The sequence below is a fragment of the Rhinolophus hipposideros genome (assembly GCF_964194185.1).
Source record: "Rhinolophus hipposideros genome assembly, chromosome: 5".
In the NCBI taxonomy this organism is placed as follows: domain Eukaryota; kingdom Metazoa; phylum Chordata; class Mammalia; order Chiroptera; family Rhinolophidae; genus Rhinolophus; species Rhinolophus hipposideros.
The window spans coordinates 20043738-20057792 of record NC_138051.1 but is presented as its reverse complement, the minus strand read 5'-3'; the positions used below and the strand labels follow the sequence as shown (position 1 = coordinate 20057792).

Below are 14055 nucleotides of genomic sequence, written 5' to 3'. Positions count from 1 at the left end.
TACTAAATCTATGTGCCATTGAGATCACCAGTCATATTGTTGTGTTTTTTTTTTTTTTTTAGGCAGATGAAAGCTATTTTATTGAATGATCGATCCATATGCTGGACAGTGGCTAGAAAAGCTGAGTTTAAGTACAGGTCACTATGTACAGGTAAAAGAGATGGAGCTTTATTTCTTGGTCTCTTCTTCCTTGGACAGAGTTTTGATGACTCCTTCTTAGCCTGGAGTCGCTCTTCACCGGGCTTGCGTGCTTCCTTGGTCTTAGACCTACGGGCCTCAGCCTGGTCAGCAAGAAGCTTCTTGCGAGCCTTGTCTGCCTTCAGCTTGTGGATGTGTTCCATGAGAATCCGCTTGTTTTTGAACACGTTACCCTTCACTTTCAGGTACAGGTGATACATGTGGTGGTCAATCTTCTTAGATTCACGGTATCTTCTGAGCAGTCGGCAAAGAATTCTCATCCTTCTCATCCGGGTTACCTTCTCAGGCATTCGAGCATTGGCAGTACCCTTTCGCTTACCTATGCCCATATGCCTGCCCTTCCTACGGGCCAAAGTGTTTTTTCGGCATCGAGCTCGGGAATGGACAGTCACAGGCTTCCGGATGATCAGCCCATCTTTGGTCAGCTTCCGAATCTGCTGGCGGGAGTTGGCATTGGCGATTTCATTGGTTCCATTGGGGTCCAACCAGACCTTCTTTTTGCCACAGCGGAGGACACTGGAGGCCAGCCTCTTCTGAAGCCTGAGCATACTCATGGCTGCGGCCGCAGCAGGGAAAGGAAAGAACCACCAGCCATATTTTTAAAGTCTCACATCCACGAAGGGACAACCACCGTGGGCGATAATAATGATGTAGTTGAGAGAGATAAACCTGACCCAACCCTGATCACATCTTATGGGCAGTCAGATGGAGTAATTAATTAATTCACTAACTTCTCAGCCAATTATCCCCAATCCCCAGAACTCCACTGTTAAACCAGTTGACATTGGACAGGGAGAGTGGTGATCTCATGAGTGTGAATCAATACTTCCATGCCCAGGGGACACTGGAGCGGTGCCACCAGAGAAGAGGGACAAGGGCACAAGCGCTTAAGGAATCGTAGCCTTGAGGGTCTGAGTTAGCACCAGGAGTATTGAGATGGCCAGTTAGCCTCAGCCAGGTGGTTAACACAGCTGTTAACTCTTAACAAAATTTTAAGCTTCCTTGCTCAATGACCAAATGTCAGGATGTGGTGGCATGGGCCATAAGCCCATGAAGACCAGATTTCAGTCAAACTCCAGGAAATTCGTTTCTTTTGAGTTGTTTTGGACAATCGAAGAAGAAACTCTCATGTTCTATATTTATGTCATGTCAGGGTGCTAACCGGTTGTCCTTATCCCTTTCAGTCCTTTCTTAAGGACTCTGGATATTAGGCCCATGGGAGGCTTGTTAGCCCCCAATGTCCAGAAGGACCCAATGGTGACAGGCCACACACACAATAACACCAAAAAACAAATAATGTAAAACCCAAAGGCTTGCAAGAATCTCACTCTGCCCAGAGGTGTATGATTAGAGTCAGGTGTGCTCTGTTTGTGCTGTTAGCCCAGGAGTGCCCAAACCAAAACATGGTAAAGCTCCGACAGCCGTGTATTCAGCATTTTACACATCTCTTTGGAACAGAAGAGGGGATAATTCCTTCACAGTTTGGCTCTTACAGTAGCCAGTCTTGGACAGCTGTCAACAGGAAACCCCAAGTCATCTAGTATTAAAATCTGCAATCACAGAGGGACTTGTCACCTAAACCTTGACACAGGACCTATGAGAATTATCTTTATTTTTATTATTAGAAAGCACTGACAAATATTGGGAAAAGATGGGGAAACCTAGGAGACTGGAATTTCATTTCTCCTAAATACTGCCTCTGATTATTACTTACCGGGAAATTTGTATAAAATAAGACAGTTTTTCTGCTTCTTTTAGTAACTTGGGAAATATCAGTTGCAAAATTATTCCCTTGTAATGCAATCTTAAGACAGTTTAGCTCTATTATCCATAATAATTGCGAGAAATTATATTTTTTTCTTGAAAAACTCATCGAGCCTTCCCCACCCGAATATTCTGTAATTTAAAAACCTGTTAGCGATTCACATAAGATGATATAGACTTTCTGTGACCAAAAGCATTTGTGATTTTATCTTTCTTTTATTTGATCTTGAGTTGTTTACTGTTTTCCTTATGCAGGCAACCTCTCAAGCATGATCTAGCTGACTCTTCTTTGTGTATCCCACAGAGAGGAGAAGAATGAGAGACTGAGGGAGCGAGTGAGAAGCCGGTGAGGGAAGAGATTGTGTAGGTAAAGAAACCTTTCTCTGTCCCCTGCTGGCTTCCTCCTGCAGAATCCCAAAGACACTCTATGCAGTGGTCGACCTAGCTTGAAACAATGGTCCCAACCCTGCTGCTCTGTGGGGTCCACTTTTCACTTAAGGAAGAGTATGTCTGGAGCCGTATCTGGAGCAGTGAAGGGCAGAGATTGAGGGCAGGCTTTTTTTGATCACCACAGAAGTTGGAGAGAAACAAACGTGAACTCTTGAGAGGGAGGTAGTATACTCTCCATGAAGGCAGTTAAGTAGGCAAGGAGCATGGGAATTAGGGATCAAAACTGAGGCAAATTGGTGCAATGGCCTTAGTTCCATTTACCCTCAGCGCCTCATTTTCCTTGAATCAAGTAGGGGCAATGTGAGAATGAATTAATTTTGCAGGGTGCTTTGAGATCCATCGATGAGAGACCAGAGCAGGGCAGCAGAGGGTTTGTGTTGCAGTTATTCTTGTTTCAAGAAAAATGAAAGCTTCCTATATTTTTGCCAGTCCCCACACTCCCACACCGCGTAGTAAGAAAGACGTGAAAGGAATCTGTTGGGTGTATCAGCCAAGTATTCCCATGCATTTCATTCAAACCTTGTCTCAGCCTCCTCTCTGAGCTGAAACATTGTGGGCGTCTGTGAACATTCTCTGTGGGCCTGACGTTCCAATGATTTTATTCTAACCTCACTGTAATTTATTAATATTGCAAATGCTGATAATGTCATTTTCCTAGGGTTTGTCTTTGGCTGTTTGTGTTGTAGCATGTTTTTCAGGCCTGGTCATAATACTTCACAGAGCAGTTCCCCTAAACTTCAGAAAGAGTCCCCAACATTTGACCTTAGGACAGAAAAAGCCCGTTTTTTCTGAGACTGACCTCCAATGCAGCCTCTCTCTGCCCTCATCTCTCTCCTGTTTCTTTCCTTCTTTTAGGCAGAATAGAAATGCCCAAGTTTTGTATGTTTGCTTGTAAACACACAACTCAGCTGTGTTCCCCTCCTTTTGTGTCAACAGGAAAATCCCTTGTTCTGTGTTTAGTGTGAATAATTACCAAACTGTTTGTAATTGAAATGTGAGGATGTGACCTCACAGCAATTTTTTCATTTCCTTTCTCTGTATTTAATACATTTCAGAATCTGAAAATACCAAATCTGTCCTTTTTTTTTTTTTTTTTGATGCTTGTCAGTAATGGAAACATTGCAAAACAATCAGCCCAATACCTATGCTTTGTTCATTTATTGCCTTCTCTGAAGATAAATTGAGTGTACTCAACTCTCTTCAGCATTTTTCTTCACCTAGATATTATTGCCTTGTGCAGCCACCCCAAGGTGACTGTTATCACTTAATTAAATCCTTGCACGCTGGGAAGAAAAAACAACATTGTTCCTTCGGAACCCCAAGGAGACTATTTTAAGCCGCTAAGCCTTTTCCCTGTTTTATTAACTTATTCCTGGCTACAAGACATACTTTTGTTGATGAGCAAAAGGTTGTATTAGCTTTTTATTTTCTAGGTAAACTTATCTATTTTCTGGGAAGAGGGGGGAACAAATGGACATTACAAAAGAAGGGAGGAAAATGGGGTCTCTTCAAACCTCTCTGATTCTAGTAAAGGTTTCTGTCAACACCGAGCTGGAAACTAGAAGCAGGGGGATTCAGGAAAGGGAATGAGAAAATAAAATGTAAACATAAAATGGGAACAAGACTAAAAGTGAAACGACATGTGTGTCTATTGGGGAAAGCAGGCAGGGTAGAGGACACACTTGTAAGCTAAGGACACCAGGGTAGAAGTTGCAGGGCTTTTTTGAAGAGGGTTGATCGAGTGGCACTTCTTTTTGTTGCTGCCTAGAGTAGCATCTCTTTATTAACCTCTTCTTTAATGTGTTTCTTTTTGTTTTTTATCTTAGTTAGGTTTCCTTTTTCACTTTATGGTATTGGGCTTCCATTATCAACCAGTTCTATACCCGGTTATGTTTCAAGGCATCAAAGAAATACTGTTGGGGTATGTTTAGAAGTGTGCATGTGTGTGCGTGTGTGTACACGTGTGTGTGTGTACATGTGTGCATGCATGCATGTATATGCACAAGTTAGCAGTAGGGATGAGCAATCTGTAACCGGAAGCTCTTAAGTGCAGCACTTGATATCAAAAAGTTCACTTGCTGCAAAAGGAGTTATTTGGTCATGCATAGTAAATTATGTACCTTTTAGTCTGTTTCTAGTCCATTAAATCACGGGCCAGAAAATGGGTTTGTTACTTCTAAAATTTGGACCCAAGCAAGCATATGTGTTTATTCATGATGCTAAATCATTTTACCACACGCTGTGTTCACCAATAGAGTAAATGCTGCTCAAAGCTGTAATATTGGCAAGAGCAATTGATGCTGTGACAGGCTGGGGTTGGATAGAGACCTGGTTCTTAAATAGTTGAATAATTAAGATATCTGAACCATCACTGATCATTGCCCACAGGTTACACATTTCTCAGCTTCACACACAGAACACTTGATTGTGAACATGGCTCACCCCCTCACACAGGGCGAGAAACTCTCAGTGGCTCAGTATCCCTGGGAAGCATAAACACCTCAAGGATGACATGAGAATGAGCCCGTGGTACCTGGGGAAATTCCTTTAACAAAAGGGCCCTCTATACAAACACCAGGAGCTTTCTCTTGCTTGGTGTATAACACCCTCCAATGCCTCGTGGGAGTGACTGAGAATCTTCCTGAGTTGCTTCTTGGATTCGGGTCAGATTTGCAGTAGTTTCCAATTGCCGGCCAAATGAATGCCTGTGGGGATCTGTATATCTGCCCACTCGCTGGAGTGAATTGGTTGAGCTTTTTGCCTCTGCAGATTAATTTCTTTTGTTTTATAATAGCACTATAAATATCTTCCTGAGGCAGGTTAGAGCCCCTCACAGAAGTGCCCTTTGTGCCAGCCGCCCATTTGACTTTCACCCTGACCATGTTTGTCTGAAGAAGTGTGCTTGGTGTCATGATGAAGTTAGTATGCAGGTATATGCACACTTGGCTTCAAACTCTAGTTTTCAAATTCCAGTAACTCTTCATGGCTTTCTCCTTACAACCTTAGACTGCAACATAAAATCACAAAGTGAGGTATCATTTAGTGTCTCTCTCTCTCTCTCTCTCTCTCTCTCTCTCTCTCTCTCTCTCTCTCTCTCTCTCATCTGTCTCTTTCTCTGTCTACGTCCAGGCAGGGTTATTCTTAAGCCATCCTTCTCAGCAGTGTATACCTGGCCTTCCAGAATGTGAAATCAGGTGGCCACCCATGTTTCCTCAATCACCCATTTCTGTTCTTAGTAGTCTCCACTGTCAGGAAACCTTTCCTTTCTCACCCAGATTCTGCACACTGCATTTTCCCTTCACGAAACAGAAAGACTGGCTGCCAGCCTCTGTGGAGGCATCTCGCATGTGCTCACATCACAACCCGGGCTCCTCCAGTCTGAATAGTCAAGTCTATTTAACCATTCCTTAAAAGTCTTGTGTTTCAATTATCTAATCGTTTTTAAGCTCCCCTTTGAACCCTCTGTAATTTCTTTTTTCAGTAAAGTAGCAAACCCCAGAATTGAATTTATTTCAGATCTACACAGTGCTGAATAAAAAGGAAAATTAACTTAGGATTCTAAAATTCAATGTGGATGGGTCCCATTTATAGGGATTTGACTTAAAAATATTGAGTTGATCGGTTGCCCCATGTGTAAAAAGAACTGGGTGGTACACACACACACACACACACACACACACACACACACACACACCCTGTAGAGAGCAGGAGACACTCCCCAAGATGCCGTGACCTCTGCCTGCTAGCACAAGGCAGCCAGCAGCCTTGAAGACTCTCACATACCTCGGAGTACAGGGGTTATTTGAAGGTAATCAGAAAGGGACTCAGGCAAAATTGTCAAGTGGATGAAAGACTTCAACGTCAGGCATTTTCTCTTTTCTTTCCTCACCACCCCCAGACATGGCCTCCTGTCCCCACACTGATGAATGAGCAGGCCAGTGCTTTGTGCTTATAGGAAGTAGTTACTGAGGTAAAGGAAGTAGTTACTGAGGTAAAGCATGCTGCTGACGAAGACAGGACCTCAGTAAGTGTTGGTTCCCTCCTTCCTTCATCTCTTCCTGTGCTGTCACCACCCCAGTTCTCATTTGGACACAAAATGAGTTTAAGGGAGCTTAGAGACAGTTGTCTCTCTAGCCCATGCCTACTTTCATTTGCTTCCCATTATATTAATATTTGAAGAGGGAAGAGTGGAAAAAATACAGAATTAGTATAAACACCGTTACTATATTAGTATGCTTCATAGAAACTTACTAATAAAAATATGTTACTATTACTGTCTTCATTGCTTCAATACCTGGAACTTTATCCATTCTTACTTCAAACGCTGGAAGAGTTTTATATCAGTTAATTACATTTTAGCCTGAATGCGTATCAAATGCAACTGATTTTTCCGGGACTGTTAGATGTCTAATTCCAACACTTTTGGGGCATACTAGAATTGCTTTTCTGTCTATTTACCACAATAGACAATATATAAAATATATATATATATATATATATATATATATATATATATATATATTTTAACTGCATGTATATTATTTGGATTAAAAGGGGGAAGAGTTGTCTAAGAATCAACCTATGTAAACCATTGCACCTGTGGAATGAGATGTACCCAGTAGATTATGATTAGGTATGGTCTACACTGTCCTAGCACACTGTCAAGTCCTGCCACAGTCTCTTGGTTGGCAGAGGTCACAATCAGAAGTGACAACAACCATCTCCTCATCCCACCTCTGCTCTGGACATCATCCTGAGCACTACCTCTCTGCCTTCTGCCCCAGGGAGCTCAGATCTATAGGGGAGGAAATGGTAGCTATTTGATACCAAAAAGCTAAGAATTTTTGCCATGAAAAAATATAGTCCAAAATTTACCACCTACTAGCTGTATGATCTCAGTTGCCTCATCTCAAACATGGATGGTGATAGTGTATCCATCAGTTAGGAACTGAGAGTTGAACTGGGTTATTCAATGTGAGGTCCTTCTCCCATGGTCCAAAACAGAGACTGCCTTAATAAATGCTGTTTGTCACTGGTAAGCATGGTGTATAATATTAAACACACACACACACACACACACACACACACACACACACACACACCCATCTCTTAGAATAGTTCTCATTTTTAAATGACCATGCTTATATAACTGAAATAATTTTTCTTGTTTTTATAGTTTTTTCTTTCTCATCTTCTTCTTCACATCACTGTCGGGCCCAAATTCCCCACACTGTATTTTCTTAAGGTGTCTCTTTCTGATAACTTCTACAATTCTTCAAGATAAAGAAATAGTCTTTTTCTCCCTTATGAATAGCCTTTTCTCAACTGGGTTTATTAAAGTTTTAAAGAGGAATGTTTATGACCATGATGAAAATGTTATTTTAGTCACGTATATCAAGTCCTTTTCTTGCTTGTCCCTTTAAGTTCATATCTAACTTACTTAGCTTTACTGCCTTTGGTAGATTATCCCACTTACTCCAAGTGTATTTTTCTCCTTGTGATCAGGTAAGACACACCCTTATTAGCAGACACTCTTTCTAAGTCAGAATCTCAAGTCAAATAATAACTAACGTGGGTACCATTTATTAAATATTACCCTCTATGTGATGGCAATTTTTCATGGATTAACTCTAATCTCAACAATTCTATTGAGTAGAATAAATAATGTGTAGCCATAACTCTTTACATTTCCACATGAAAAAACAGTGAAGTTGCAAATTGAGAATTCCAGCTCAGGTCTGAGTCCAAAACTCATGTTTCTTTTTCATTGCACCGTGCTACCTCTTGAAGACTTTGAATTGTTGTCATTTCCAAGCTGGGCATAGAACTAGTTCAGCTCTGGCCCCATAGGCTCTTTCACTTCACTGAGGGAATTGAGGAGGCAGGCCATATTTGTCCTACCTTCTCTGCCATTGCCCCAAATCTTAGAGTCCGTCTGAATCTGACCGGGGAATTTCTGACAGAGTCTTCCCTCTCAAGTTGAGGATGACCAGATGGTGGAATTAAGAGAGCACCTCCATAGTGCCTGGTCTTTGAGACATGAGGTCCAGCCTCTGGCAAGTTATACCCTTTGCTGAGCATTTCTGAAGTAAGTCCCAGCCTGGTGAAAGCTGTAGAATGTACTCTAGCAATAATCTCAATCAAAGAGCCCTGGTCTCAGAAGTAGTCTGTCTGCTGAAGCATCTGTTCTTCCTTCCTCAGTCCTCTTCATTTGGGCGTTCCTATAAAGCTCTCTGACTCCGGGAGTCTCCTTTACCACATTTCTAATAAGGCCAGGTTTGTCCCTATAGCTCAGACACCCCTGTTCCCTATCTGGTGCTTCACCTAGGACTTGGATAATACCAGATTCCTTTCCTCTTGAGGATCCTGGAAAGACCCTAGGGAGACATGTGAGAGGATCAGTTCTCTTTATACCACTTCAGCTGCTTACTGTGTCAGCAGTCCTGTTGTGAACTAACCTATGCAGAAAAGTGATGAGGGGTGTCATGATGTTTTATCCATTGTCCTCCAACACTCAGATATACCTTCTGCTTGGCATCTCTCTGTACCTGAGTATTTAAGCCTGTATGGTATCTTGTGTAATTCATTCAAACGTCCTAATATGTCAAAAGAGGGCTTTAATGTGTTTCCTTCGAAAACTTGCTAGATGACTTGCTACACCCACCATTCTCTTATGTGGATCTGTGTAAGCCAAAAGATTTCAGGCCGAAGAAGCAAGCATAAAGGATTTGCAGCAGAACCTATAGATTTTACTCTATGTTGTAAGGCTTTTGGGACAAGGATTTTTATCCTGTTTAAAATGAAGGCTTTATGTCATGTCATGTTATTGAAAATTTTAATTATGATAACATAGTTCAGTATATTGAGGGAGCCCAATAAAAGAAAGAATTACTTTTTGCAAATACGTGAAGGAATGAGTTTCTTTTGTGCATTCTATGAGAGTGTGTTACTTATGCTTTGCTGAGATTATGGAAAAGAGCTGGGTTCATTGCATTGTACAATATTGATAATAACGTTGGTTATTCCCTATAACATTGTCTTGGTCTCACTCAAGTGGAATGAAGGATGTTCATAAACTGTGGAGACCTCTGTCAACATATAGTACATTAGACCTGCATAGTAGGTCACATCTGTGGGCCACTATGCCATGTTTATGTGCTTTTTAGGAAATGGCAAAATATAATTGGCTCTGCACGTTCTTGAAAGGTACCTGTCATAGCAAAAAAGAACCAGGAAAGGAGTAAAAATCTGGAGGAGAGGAGCAGCAAATGTCTTACGTTAGTGCGATGACTTATAATGAGAATAGAAAGAACATACAGAAAATGATAAAGGCTTAAGGTTGTGTTTGTAAAACGCTTAATATATTTTTTATTTGCTTTGGGATAAAAGTCTTCCATTAGGGCTCAGAGGCCAATTTGAGTCTTTAGGGGCTCAATCCTTTAGGGGAACTTTCTCTCTAGCCTGTGAAGCATTTAAGTAGAAATTAAAGTAGGTCATCCTATTACCAAGGAGAAGCCCCCAAGCAAGTTAATAAAACAAATCTTACTTGTTGGAAAAGGTCAAGGCTAAAATGAACAAATCTCATTGGGGGCAAAAAAGAAGCTATCCCCAATGTTCAACCACTAGCCTGCACAAATTTGGAGCCATTCTTGGTCTTCAAAAGTTGTCAGTTCTCATTGCACATCTGTGAGTCTGATGTATACACATATCTGTTCTTGTTTTACTGCCTAGGGTAGTTTTCACATACAAACACATTCAGAACAGGAATTCTAGGAACATTGGCTAAGAAGTATGGTACACACATACAACCACAACCGTACCACCCCCACAACCATCGACACCTCTTTCATTAAATGGATGAATGCAGAATGCAAACCAAAAGGTGAAAGGAGAAAAAGAAAAGGAAATAAGAGAAAAAAAAGAAAGAATGAAATGGAGGCTGAAATGAGAACTTCTGAAGGATAGAAGCTGTTGATCCCAAAACTGTACACTATGGTTTCCAAGGTGATCTCAAGTTATACTTCCTCACCTTTTTCTGGCTACTATCATTCATGGGGAGGTTTTTGTTTACTTGACTCGAAGTTTACTTGACTCAAACTTATGTCTAAGGAAGAATTATAATGAGGATTCATCTGTCTTAAATGATTAGGGATTTCTGCAAGTTTAGGAGACAGTGTGTGTGGTAGACACCAGTGGAGAATCTCTCCGTTGTGCACTTGGGTCGTTTTGTAGTCTTGGGATTCCAGACAGCTAAGAAAAACACCATTCTAGTAATGAAAATACATGTTGGTTAACATGCCCAGCCCTTAAAAGAAACCAGGCTGAAGGCCAAGTGGAAAAATCAGACTTGGAATTTAATCAGTATGCTTGCCCCTTCATACCACTGTTGTTGGCAATTTGGATGCCTTTGACATAGAAGGTTGAGAAAGACTAAGTGGAAGGTGACAGTAGTGGCTAAGGGTATTTATTATAGGGCTATATCGTTGAGGCCACTATAAATTCTATAGACTGAATAGAATTTTAACCAGTCAATAGTCATTGAGAGGTGGACTATCCTTCATCAAAGCCATTGAATGGTGGACTATATCCATTTTCAAATTATTTTTGTTCTAACATATCTAGCTATTTAAGTCAAAGAGTGGGTAAATGGATCATTGTGCACATTAGAATTAGACTGAGGCTATTGATTCAGGGTTTCTAGTGAATGAATTATCAATATAGCCAACTGCAAATTTCTTTTGGAATTACCATGAATTGGCACATCAGTGCATTTGAATAGATCATGCGTACCCTAGATTATTGTTTAGTGAATCCCTTGTAGGATATATAATGACTGTTATATATATAATACAACTTCAGTAAACCACTTGGCCCTGTGTCACTGAAAATACTTTATCTGATTTCCCGGGTGTATTAGGTCATACAGCCTGAAAAGCTAACGTAGGTATGTGGTGTTCTGAAGCAACCTGTGCCGAATAGCCCAAGACAAAATGCAGAGTAAATTAGACCTGCCTTGCAGGCTAACATTATGTGCTGCCTAAGAAAAATCAGAATATCAGAATCTATCATTCTCTGGCAAGCATCTAGGATGTCAGTTACTGGTCTTGACTTCACTAAAGAACGCAGGAAAGGGGAAGATCCGTACTATGAGTATACTCCAGGACAAGGGGGAAAGGAAAGATTATGCCTAGGCAAAAGCTTTAACACTTCTTTCTGCCCTGGGAAATTTATGTGGTGGCATCGTTAGTCCCATGAAATGATCCCTCCCTGCTTGGTGATTATAAGAGCATATGTGAGCACCTTTAGAATATATGTATCTATAACCAAGTAGACAGGCATCTCAAAATTTATAGAAAAGATCTGTTCCTGAAAAATTGACCTTTAGTGACAGTCCATGCAGTGAATCGAATTTGCCCTTTGACATCCATGATGCATTATTCTAGTAAAAACTATGACTTAAAGACAAAACAGAACTATATCTTTAGAATATATTTAAACCAAATTTGAGGATATTTTTAAATGTTTAATCAAATTTTTAAAGCAAAAGATAATCACCATGATTGACTTATCAGTCAAATAGCTAAAACAGAAAATAGTTGAGTGTATCACTTTTTCTGACTCCTATGGTAGGTCAGGCAGGCATAAAGATAGTAAGCCCAGTAATTTAGATACAGTCTCTGCCTTTTTTTTTTTTAAGTTTATTGGGGTGACAATTGTTAGTAGAGTTACATAGACTTCATGTGTACAATTCTGCAATGCCTTCTTTAAATCATTTTAACATAGCTGAATTTATATTCAAGGTAGTCATTTTAGACTACCTTGTGACTACCATTTAGTCACTTTGTCTTTGCATTTTTATTCCACTTCCCTAAAGACAACTTTCGTCCCATGATTCTTCTGAAATCTCACTGATATTTTGGTTAAAGCACCTTTCGGTCCAGGAAATTCAAATAATAAAATAGCCAGTTACTCTTCAGTGATGACAATGAATTCTCTTCCAGTCCGGATAGCCCTTGAAATAGGTCCAAAAGAGGAAGGAAACTTCAATCTCATTTTTCATATTTAAAAAAAAGAAAAATCACTTTAGTAAGTCAGTAGAAAATACCAGAATTCAATTTTCTTCTTTCCTAATGTCTTTAGCCCACAAAATTACCCACACCTCATACCCCAGCCCAGTACTTTCATTCTGTTCCTGAATTGGACCACAGCAGAAGCCAGGATCTACAGCCAAGCACCACGGCTTTTATGGCATAAATTTAGACTCTCATTTAATGTACACCGAGAAAATTTGATCCTAGCAAATTTCATATGCTGAATTGCTCTACTTTGAAGGATACCATCTAGACATTCTCTGAAGATTTCTTATGACATGAGTTGTTATGCAAGTATGTTACCAAACAATAAAAATCCACAATCCCTTTTGCTTCACATGTGTTAAAGAGGCATGTGGGGATAAAAGCAGAAGCATTTCCTTGGAGCCCTTAATAGGATGAGAGTTCTGTGCACAAGCAATGTACGCTGGTCCATCTCACCAAGACTTAGTAGCCACCTGTGAAATGAAAACAGAAGATCAGCAAAGCAGCTGAGAGACAGAGCAAGAGCTAAACCACGTTGTTTATCCCAAGATCATTCAGAATCAGGTTCACAATTCCATCAGAATAATTGATTTTCACATAAATGTGCAGCTCTGCTTTGTATGGAGCTAAGGCAGTGAAGCAATGTAGTCCCTCAGCATTTGAAATGCACAGAAAACCAATATAAATATTTCAATATTGCAAATGTAGGAACCAGAAGAGGTGCAATTACTTGAAAAAAATTTTCGAAAACAATCCTAAGTATTGTCGATTTCTGGAACTAAATTCTACTTTCTATTATCAGTCTATCATATTTATAGCTTTGTCTGGGTCTCGTAAAAATTAATTATTAATTGTATAAATGATATATAAAATAAAGAGCAGGGAATCTGGTTACAGTGCTTTTCTGAAATTAATATTAAAGGTTTTCATGGCCTAAGCATTTTTCCCAACCAGAATTTCTAAACTATTATGGTCAGTTTGGGCTACCATAGCAAAATGCCATAGACTGGATAGCTTAAACAACAGAAATTTATTTTCTCATAGTTCTGGAGACAAGAAGTTCAAGATCAAGGTGCCCCCATGGCAGGATTCTAGTGAGGACTCTATTCCTAGCTCGCAGACAGCCACCTTCTTGCTCTGTGTTCTTGTGGCCTTTCCTGAGTGTGTGCCCATGAAGCGAGGGATGGCTCTTTCTTTTTTTATATGGCCACCAATCCTATCAGATTAAAACCCCACCCATATGACCTCATTTAATCTTAATTATCTTCTAAAAGCCAGATCCCCAAATACATCTCATTGGAGGTTAGGGCTTCAACACATGAATTTGGGAGAAACATAATTCCGTCCGTGGCAACTATATTTATAGCAATCAAGTTCCTTTCAGTACACATGTTTTGAATACCTTTTCTCTAGTGATGCCAATAAGTGTTTCCTGAAATGAAACTCATATGAATACACCAGATTAATATCTGAGGTCTCTAAATGGTCTTTTAATATGCTAAATTCAATTCAGGGTTCTTTAATCATTGTTACTACCCTGACACAAACTCCTTATGTAAAGGAATAC

General features: G+C 40.2%; 1 protein-coding gene and 1 pseudogene across 20 annotated transcripts in view; one reads left to right on the top strand and one right to left on the bottom strand.

Annotated features, from left to right (window-relative positions):
• NPAS3 (neuronal PAS domain protein 3) overlaps window positions 1-14055 on the top strand; it is an 850867-nt gene that overhangs the window by 590352 nt on the left and 246460 nt on the right. The window lies entirely within an intron of this gene.
• On the bottom strand, window positions 169-752 carry LOC308497739 (large ribosomal subunit protein eL19-like; annotated as a pseudogene). The gene has a single exon. The product of its transcript is annotated as a large ribosomal subunit protein eL19-like (transcript).